Source organism: Podarcis tiliguerta (genome assembly GCF_965153285.1).
Source record: "Podarcis tiliguerta genome assembly, chromosome: 16".
Classification (NCBI taxonomy): Eukaryota; Metazoa; Chordata; class Lepidosauria; order Squamata; family Lacertidae; genus Podarcis; species Podarcis tiliguerta.
Window position 1 is genome coordinate 4,803,681 of NC_139549.1, and position 9,877 is coordinate 4,813,557.

Here is a 9,877-nt window from a genome sequence, read left to right on the forward strand (position 1 = left end):
GTTGGGAAAGATGGAGGGCCCAAGGAGAAGGGGACGACAGAGGACCAGATGGTTGGACAGTGTTCTCGAAGCTCCTAGCATGAGTTTGACCAAACGGCAGGAGGCAGTGGAAGACAGGAGTGCCTGGCGTGCTCTGGTCCAGGGGGTCACGAAGAGTCGGACACGACTAAACGACTAAACAACAACAATCCTTATCTAATAATTCTCCTCATTGTCTTTTTTGCAATATTTCAAATAATTTACCTTACAAAACGTCTTGCAAACCTACTAGCGTAATCTGTTCATCGCAATTACTTTTCAAATAGTCCGTAAATTTACTCCAATCTTCTGAGAATCTCTGGTCCTGCAGGTTTCGAATTCTTCCTGTTAGTTTATCTAATTCTGCATAGTCCATCAGTTTTATCCTCCATTTTCCTTTCGGCCGTAGTTCCTCCTGCTGGGTGCTGGGCTACTTAGGCCCCTTTGGACCCGATCCTGCAGCCAGGATCTTCTGGCGTTCCTAAGGGGCCTCCAGGCACAGATGAAGTCTATCTGCATTCCTAGGTTCTAAGGACTACATCTGGCCCACTGGGTTCACAGGTGGAGAGAGAGAGAGCATTGCTTTCTGTCGTCAGGAGAAAATGGGGAGGAGGAAGGAATGATTCCCACAAAAACAGAGTGAGAGAGACTTTCCTTTTATGGAACAGTATTAATAATATTTATAATACCAGGACTTAAAAGATTACAGCTGATATACACAGAAAGACCAAGAAAAGCAGCAGAGGCTGTCTCAGGGGAGATGGGGAGAGGAGAGACGGTCACGGGTTCCCCCCTATGGCAACCCCCGGGTGAAACCCTGGAATGAGCAGCTGCCAGTCAGTGTAGGCAGCATTGCATTAGATGGACCCCAATGGTCTGGCTCAGGATAAGGCAGCTTTCTCTGTTCCAGTGTTCCCAGATGCCTTCTTTGTGGATGGGAATTGGGCCCTAGTGATATCTGGGGGGCCACAAATCGCACGCACCCCAGAAAGGCAGGAGACTATCCTGGTGGACTGCGGCCTGCCTTTGGGGCTTCACCGCAGCGCCCCTCAATTGCTGTGAGCAGAACAGTTTTAATTGCCCTGTGGTCGTCGTACCCCAATTTACTCCGTCTTCGGGGTGCATAGGAAGCGTCATAAGACCCTACCTGCTCGCGGACTGTCTTGCCAGAGTGGTGCATGCTCTAGTTATCTCCCGCTTGGACTACTGCAACGCGCTCTACGTGGGGCTACCTTTGAAGGTGACCTGGAAACTGCAATTAATCCAGAATGCGGCAGCTAGACTGGTGACTGGGAGTGTCCGCCGGGACCACATAACACCGGTTCTGAGAGATCTGCATTGGCTCCCAGTACGTTTCCGAGCACAATTCAAAGTGTGGTGCTGACATTGAAAGCCCTAAACGGCCTCGGTCCAGTAGACCTGAAGGAGTGTCTCCACCCCCATCGTTCTGCCCGGACACTGAGGTCCAGCGCCGAGGGCCTTCTGGCGGTTCCCTCATTGCAAGAAGTGAGGCTACAGGGAACCAGACAGAGGGCCTTCTCGGTAGTGGCGCTTGCCCTGTGGAACGCCCTCCCAGCAGATGTCAAAGCAATAAATAACTATTTTACTTTTAAAAGACAACTGAAGGCAGCCCTCTTTAGGGAAGTTTTTAATGTCTGATGCTGTACTGTTTTTAATATTCAGTTGTGGAACCACACGGACTGGCAGCAGCTCCCCAGGGCTCCCGGCAAAGGGGCTTTCCTAGCCCTACTGAAGATGTCATGTCAGGCATCGAACCCGGGACCTTCTGCATGCAAAGCAGGTGTTCTGTGACTAGCTTTGAAAGAATGCAGTGGAACCTTGGTTCTCAAACGCCTTGGTTCTCAAACAACTTGGAGCCCAAACACTGCAAACCAAACTTGGAAGTACCATAAGCGTTTTGGTTTGCGAACTTTTTTCAGAAGCCGAACGTGCTCCGTTTTGAGTGGTACGCTTCCGATTTGAATGCCACACTTCTGTTTTGAGTGTTACTCTGAGGTCTGTCTGTTTTTGCTATTTATTTTGCATTTTTGTAGCTCTTTTTTGTTTTGTTTTTGCAACTGTGTGGAACCCAATTCAGCTACTGATTGATTGTTTGTGTGACTGCAGTACATTGTTATTGCTTTCATTCTACAGATCAGTGGTCCTGTTAGATAGTAAAATTCATGTTAAATTGCTGTTTTGGGGGTTGTTTTTAAAAGTCTGGAACGGATTAATCCATTTTGCATTACTTTCTATGGGAAAGTGCGCCTTGGTTTTGGACCGCTTTGGTTTTGGAACGGACTTCCGGAATGGATTAAGTTTGAGGACCAAGGCGCCACTGTCCTAAGATTCCAGTCCTCATGGTCCTGAATCTAGGGTTGACTTAGGAAGAGTCAGACTCTTGGTCCATCTAGCTCAATATTGTCTGCACTGACTGGCAGTGACTTTCCGGGGTTTCAGGAAGAGGGGACAGTTGCCAGTCCGACCTGAAAATGCCACAGGGGACTAGAACCCAGGACTTTCTCCATGCAAGGCAGCTGTTCCAAAAATCAGTTCTGGCCCTCTTGCTAGAAGCTGGCCGCAGTCCGAGCTTCTCATCCAACTGCTCTTGGGGTGGTCCTAAATAATACCCTTTCTATTTTCTCCGCACGTTCGCTGGCTCCCAAAATAATCAAGCTCTTTTGTCCAATGCAAGTAATTCCTGGTGCTTAATTTCCAGAAGGAAAAATGAGGGCTTGGATATTTCTGGAAACATCGCTCTCTGGTCTGAAAGGCCTTCCCGACTCGCCTAAATCCTAACATACGAAGACCTGGTGAGCAGTTGATTCGGGGTAATAATGCACTCTGCACATGCTCGTGGGTGGTCATCTCATTCCATAGGCTGAAGATTTGGTACTGGGGAGGGATGCTAGGGGCTCAGCCTTGGGGAGATGTCTCAGTAATTAAGCCCTAAGACCTTCCCCTCCATCTCCTGTTTTATTTCAAATACACACACACTAAAAACAACAAAAACAACAAAACCCTTTTTGGTGTCTGTGACTCACTCTATCCCTATTTCCTTTGCTACGGAACAGGAAAGCAACTGGGACAAAAATGTTCTAAGATTAGCCCACGAATACGCACAGAAACCTCAGTGGGTGTACAATTTGTCTCCAGCGAGATAACAGGATCTGTTTTATCAGCCGGACTTTGCTTCCGACCTCACGGTCTTCCCACTGGCTCAGAGTTCCTGGGATGCTCCTGTAGGGATCCTATGGGAAGAGAATGACCTCACTCTTTGGCTAAAATAAGGCTGGCCGGGGGAAAACGCTTTGCACGTGCTCAGGTACCCCTTATCATTTCAGTTTATTATGACTGTTGTTTAATAAATTTGTTAGTCGCTCTATCTCGTGCAAGGTGACTTATAATCAAAAGGGAAAGGGGGGGGGGGACTACCACATAAATACCGTATCTTTTGCTCTATAAGACTCACTTTTTCCCTCCTAAAAAGTAAGGGGAAATGTGTGTGCGTCTTATGGAGCGAACGCAGGCTGCGCAGCTATCCCAGAAGCCAGAACAGCAAGAGGGATTCTTGCTTTCACTGCGCAGCGATCCCTCTTGCTGTTCTGGCTTCTGAGATTCAGAATATTTTTTTTCTTGTTTTCCTCCTCCAAAAACTAGGTGCGTCTTGTGGTCTGGTGCGTCTTATAGAGCGAAAAATACGGTATATTAAAACCAAGGGGAGAAAAATACGTTGAAAACACTGCACCCATTTTTTAAAAAACACAGATAGTTAGAGGCTAAAGGCCTGGTGTTATAGAGGAAAGGTTTGTTTTTGGGGGAGGTTTTCTGACATTTCCCCTTCCCCACACAGGTTTGTGGCAGCCAGAAATCCAACAGGTGATGCTTTTGAGATGGAGAGATGCAATAATGAGAGGGGTGCTGGTGGTGGAGATAGATAAAATCTCACCTGCTGAACCTCTTTTACAAGTTGACTTGTAATTTTTTTTGCAACCGATCTTAGCTGCTTGTTTTTGACCAGTCTTTCATCCATCTCATTTACAGTATTAGGTTTCGTTTTTCATTATTTTATTACTGCTGCCAGCTGCCCAATTCGGTGGCAAGGCCCCATTTAACAGGCGGGCTGCATGCACACCTTACATTTAATGCAAAAAGCTCCCCTGCAAAGAATCCTGGGAACCGTAGTTCATCCTTCGCAGCACCCTTAACGAACTACACTTCCCACAATACGTGGGTGGGTAGATCTGCTTTAAATGTGTGGCGTATATGCAGTGGCGTAGCGTGGGTTGTCAGCACCCGGGGCAAGGCAAGTAATTTGCGCCCCCCCCCGCTGCACTGTCCCTCCCCCAGATAGTCCCTCGCTCTCTCTCCGCACCGCACCGCACGCCTGGCACCCTCCCCTCCACAGTGGGCGGCGACCCGGCGGCTCGGATCGGATTCGCACAGCCAGCACTGCCGTGAGAGAGAGTGAGTGAGCCAGGTAGGGGCAGAGAGCTGCGAGGGCGAGCGCGCCCCCCCAGATGTTGCGCCCGGTGCGGTCGGCCCCCCTGCACCCCCCACGCTAAGCCACTGCGTATATGCAGCCACAACTAAACAGATGAATAAGTGCAAAGGTTGTCTTGGCGGTCTCCCACCAGGGTGACTGCGGAGAAGCACCCTTGATTAGCACAGTGACCTCAACGCTTCAGAGGTGCCTATGTTGTTCCCTAGGACCAAATAAAAAGGTAAAGGGACCCCTGACCATTAGGTCCAGTCGTGGCCGACTCTGGGGTTGCGGCTCTCATCTCGCTTTATTGGCCGAGGGAGTCGGCGTACAGCTTCCGGGTCATGTGTCCAGCATGACTAAGCCGCTTCTGGCGAACTGGAGCAGCGCATGAAAACGCTGTTTACCTTCCCGCCGGAGTGGTACCTATTTATCTACTTGCACTTTGATGTGCTTTCGAACTGCTAGGTGGACAGGAGCAGGGACCGAGCAATGGGAGCTCACCCTGTCACGGGGATTCGAACCGCCGACCTTCTGATCAGCAAGTCCTAGGCTCTGTGGCTTAACCCACAGCACCACCCACGTCCCTTCCAGGTCCAAATATCTGCCCGTTTTTTTTTTAAAAAAAGAAGTGTTAAAGGCACAGGAGCCCTTGCCCAGAGAATAGAGGTAGTGTTAGGTATCACAAGCAGAAATTCAGTCCATGAGGTTCCCTCTGGCCTGCCATAAGAACATAAAAATCACAGAACAGAATCATAGAATTGTAGAGTTGGGACACCAGGAGGTCATCTAGTCCAACCCCCTGGGTTGGTCTCAGCTAAAGTCTCCAGGATCGATGGCCGTCCAACCTCTGCTTAAAAACCTCCAAGGAAGGAGAGCCTGCTGGAGCAGGTCAACAGCCCATCAAGTCCAGCGTTTCTGACAGTGGTTCAAAAATACCCCATAGAACCTCGGGATGCAGATAGACTGCCTCTGGACCTGGAGGTTCCATTAGAACATTGAAAGAGCTTGGTTGCTGGATCTGGCCAAAGGGGACCCAGTCTAGCCCAGCATCCTGTTCTCACAGTGGCCAACCCTCAAGCAAGACCTAAGCACAGGATCACTCTCTCTCCTCCCAGTTCCTGGCAACTGGTCTTCAGATGCATTGCTGCCTCTGACCTAGTAGCTATCGATAGCCCTCTCCTCCTCCGTGAATTTGCCCAATCCTCTTTTAAAGGCATCTGGGCTGGTGGCCATCGCTGTTTCCTGTGGCAGGGAGTTCCACCGTTTAACTGTGTTCTGCACGGAGAAGTCCTTTCTTTCCATCGGCCTGCGTCTTCCAACATTCAGCTGCATTGGACGTCCCTCAGTTCCGGCGTTACGAAAGCGGGAGAAAAACTTTTCCCTATCTGCTTTCTCCACCCCATACAGTGGTACCTCGGGTTAAGATCTTAATTCGTTCCGGAGGTCCGTTCTTCACCTGAAACTGTTCTTAACCTGAAGCACCACTTTAGCTAATGGGGCCTCCTGCTGCCGCCGCACGATTTCTGTTCTCATCCTGAAGCAAAGTTCTTAACCTGAGGTAATATTTCTGGGTTAGCAGAGTCTGTAACCTGAAGCATCTGTAACCCGAGGTACCACTATACAGCGGTACCTCAGGTTAAGTACTTAATTCGTTCCAGAGATCCGTTCTTAACCTGAAACTGTTCTTAACCTGAAGCACCACTTTAGCTAATGGGGCCTCCTGCTGCTGCCGCGCCGCCGGAGCACAGTTTCTGTTCTCATCCTGAAGCAAAGTTCTTAACCTGAAGCACTATTTCTGGGTTAGTGGAGTCTGTAACCTGAAGCGTATGTAACCTGAAGCGTATGTAACCCGAGGTACCACTGTATCTGAATATCTATCATGTCCCCTCTTAACTTGTCTGCCCTCTAAAAAAGCACCCAAATGTTGTCACCTTCAACCCCAGGAGTCTTTTTTGAGGTGTGTTTATTTTTTTTCCCAATTCAGGAAGAAAAAGCATACCCGGCCTGCTGCTCTAGATTCCCTCGTGCCCTGATAACCTCGTCAAATCCCCAGCAACCCAGCCAGAGGGGAACCCCTGGATCGTTTGAGGACAGGTCATGGATCCACCAGATCTTATCAAAAGCAGCAGGCCTCGCCGCCTGCCCCTACGAAACCTCGGTCTGCTTTCGACCTTCCCGTTGAAGCGAATTGAAAGTGAGCCTTGGCCTGCCTCCCCCGCTCCCGCCGCCTCGTCTATCTTTAGAAAATTAAGCGGTGACCTACAAAAGGCTAATTCATCGGATCATTAGCGTCGCAATCCCTGGCATGCGGAGGGAGGGCGGTGCTGGCAGAGAGAGATTTGTTTGGCGGTAGATCCGGGGGCAGATGAAGGAGAGCCCGCCTTGAACGTGGCGCACGGTTAACCTGTGGAACTCCTTGCCACAGGATGGCGGCCGCCAGCATCCCGACCAGATTAAAAATGGGATCGGATGAATTCGTGAAGGGGGAGAAGCAGCTATTTGCGATGACGGGACTCCCATGTTCAGATGGAGCCTCCATGTTGAAGGGCAGACTGAAATATACTTGGAATCGAGAGTGGATTTCATGCTCTTTATTCAGCTCACAGTGGTGAGGAGGAATGGCAGTCCCCCCCGAAATGTCTGCTTTATATACATTATTTACACAATGGGCCCCACGTGATTGGCTAATTCATTCACTTCCACCTGGAGCTGGATTGGGTGGCTCCTGTGGACCAATCAGACCGCTGCATTCTGGATCCTATTGTTCTAGGACCAATCAGACTGCTGCATTCTGGATCCTATTGTTCCAGGACCAATCAGACTGCAGCATTTTGGATCCTATTCGTACATAGCACAGACTCCCCGAGTGTCCCTGTTTTCCAGGGACAGTCCTGGATTTACAGAAGCCATCCCGGTTTCTGATTTGATTCCGGAACGTCCGGCTTTTCCTTAGGATGTCCCTGTTTTCATTGGAGAAATGTTGGGAGGTAAGGAATTATGCAAACCGTGAGCAAGGAGATAGGTAACTATGCAAACTTCAGAAGAAGGCATCCTGGCATAGGGAAGTTTTTAAATGTTAAAACTTTCATTGTGTTGTTATATATAGTGGTACCTCAGGTTAAGAACTTAATTTGTTCTGCAGGTCCGTTCTTAACCTGAAACTGTTCTTAACCTGAAGCACCACTTTAGCTAATGGGGCCTCCCGCTGCCGCACGATTTCTGTTGTCATCCTGAAGCAATGTTCTTAACCCGAGGTACTATTTCTGGGTTAGCAGAGTCTGTAACCTGAAGCGTATGTAACCCAAGGTACCACTGTATATTGGTAGGGGACGTTGGTGGCACTGTGGGTTAAACCACAGAGCCTAGGACTTGCCGATCAGAAGGTTGGCGGTTCGAATCCCCGCGACGGGGTGAGCTCGGTCCCTGCTCCTGCCAACCTAGCAATTCGAAAGCACGTCAAAGTGCAAGTAGATAAATAGGTACCGCTCCGGCGGGAAGGTAAACGGCGTTTCTGTGCTCTGCTCTGGTTCGCCAGAAGCGGCTTAGTCCTGCTGGCCACACGACCTGGAAGCTGTACGCTGGCTCCCTCGGCCAATAAAGCGAGATGGGCGCCGCAACCCCAGAGTCAGCCACGACTGGACCTAATGGTCAGGGGTCCTTTTACCTTTACCTTTTCAGGCATACAGCCTAACTTCCCTGCCAAACTGACAACACCACGTATATCTGAATATGAGTAGGAATGTTGGGATGAAGTAACATGGCTTTAGTAGAAATGTTATAAGGAATTAAGTGTAAATAGATTAATAGAGTATTTAAGGGAAAAATAAGGTTAGAATGCATTAAGATGATTATAGGATAGAAAACAGAGGAAGATGGAAAGGAATTACTGTAATAATTATTAGAAGTGGAATACAAAAAGGGAGGCGGGAGGAGGTCGTGGAAATAAGTGAATGAAAGATAAGATGTTGAAACTGATGAAGATGTGCTTGATGTTTTTTAATTTGTTTCTGTTTTTGTATTGCATTGCATTGCATTGTATTGGTTTTTTTCTTTTTATTTTCTCTTTTTTCTTCTTCTTTGTTTTTTATTTTATTATTATTGTTTCTTTGTAACAGTTGGAAAAGCAATAAACATTTAAAAAAATAAAAAATAAAAATGAATATGAGTAGGAAAATGAGAGTAGCCTTAAACATTATTTTAGCAAAAAAGCAATGGTGATGAGGATGGTGATGGTGATGATGGAATAGGGCTTTCCTATTTTCATCGGAGAATTGTTGGAGGGTATGTAGGGATAATTTGCCCCTTAACACAATACGCTGAAGGGGCAAATTGAAGGCAGGAGCTATTGCGCCTGGTTTTCCTGGCAGGATGAAAGAGACCTTTAGTTTGCCCCCAGAAAGACAAACTTTACATTCTTTTCCCCATCCTAGAATTGCTTCCAGAGCATCCGTGGCTACAAAAGCTCCCTTCGTATCGTACTGTTGAGAACATCTGCGCCAGCTTTCTTAATAAACACCTCATTGCAAAGTGGGTTGCATTTCCAATAAAAACGAGGATCAAAGTGGATTGAGTTCTATTGTTATCGTAAGGACATTGCGAGGAGGCTGATGGCTGAAAGGTATTTAATTTCTTCTTGTTGTTGTTGTTTAGTCGTTTAGTCATGTCCGACTCTTCGTGACCCCCTGGACCAGAGCACGCCAGGCACTCCTGTCTTCCACTGCCTCCCGCAGTTTGGTCAAACTCATGCTGGTAGCTTCGAGAACACTGTCCCACCATCTCGTCCTCTGCCGTCCCCTTCTCCTTGTGCCCTCCATCTTTCCCAACATCAGGGTCTTTTCCAGGGAGTCTTCTCTTCTCATGAGGTGGCGAAAGTATTGGAGCCTCAGCTTCAGGATCTGTCCTTCCAGTGAGCACTCAGGGCTGATTTCCTTCAGAATGGATCGGTTTGATCTTCTTGCAGTCCATGGGACTCTCAAGAGTCTCCTCCAGCACCATAATTCAAAAGCATCCATTCTTCGGCAATCAGCCTTCTTTATGGTCCAGCTCTCACCTCCGTGCATCACTACTGGGAAAACCAGAACTTTAACTATATGGACCTTTGTTGGCAAGGTGATGTCTCTGCTTTTTAAAATGCTGTCTAGGTTTCCCATCGCCTTTCTCCCAAGGAGCAGGCGTCTTTTAATTCCTACCCACCATCATTTCAAGAGGATTTTCTCTCTCTCTCTCTCTCTCTCTCTCTCTCTCTCTCTCTCTCGTCTTGGAATAAACTTATTTGCTGCAAGAACCTTTCAGTGAAGGTGGAAGCTGATCAGAAGAAAGGCAGAATCAGATGAGGATCAGATTTCGGAATCAGAAAGACAATTTTCTGCTAAG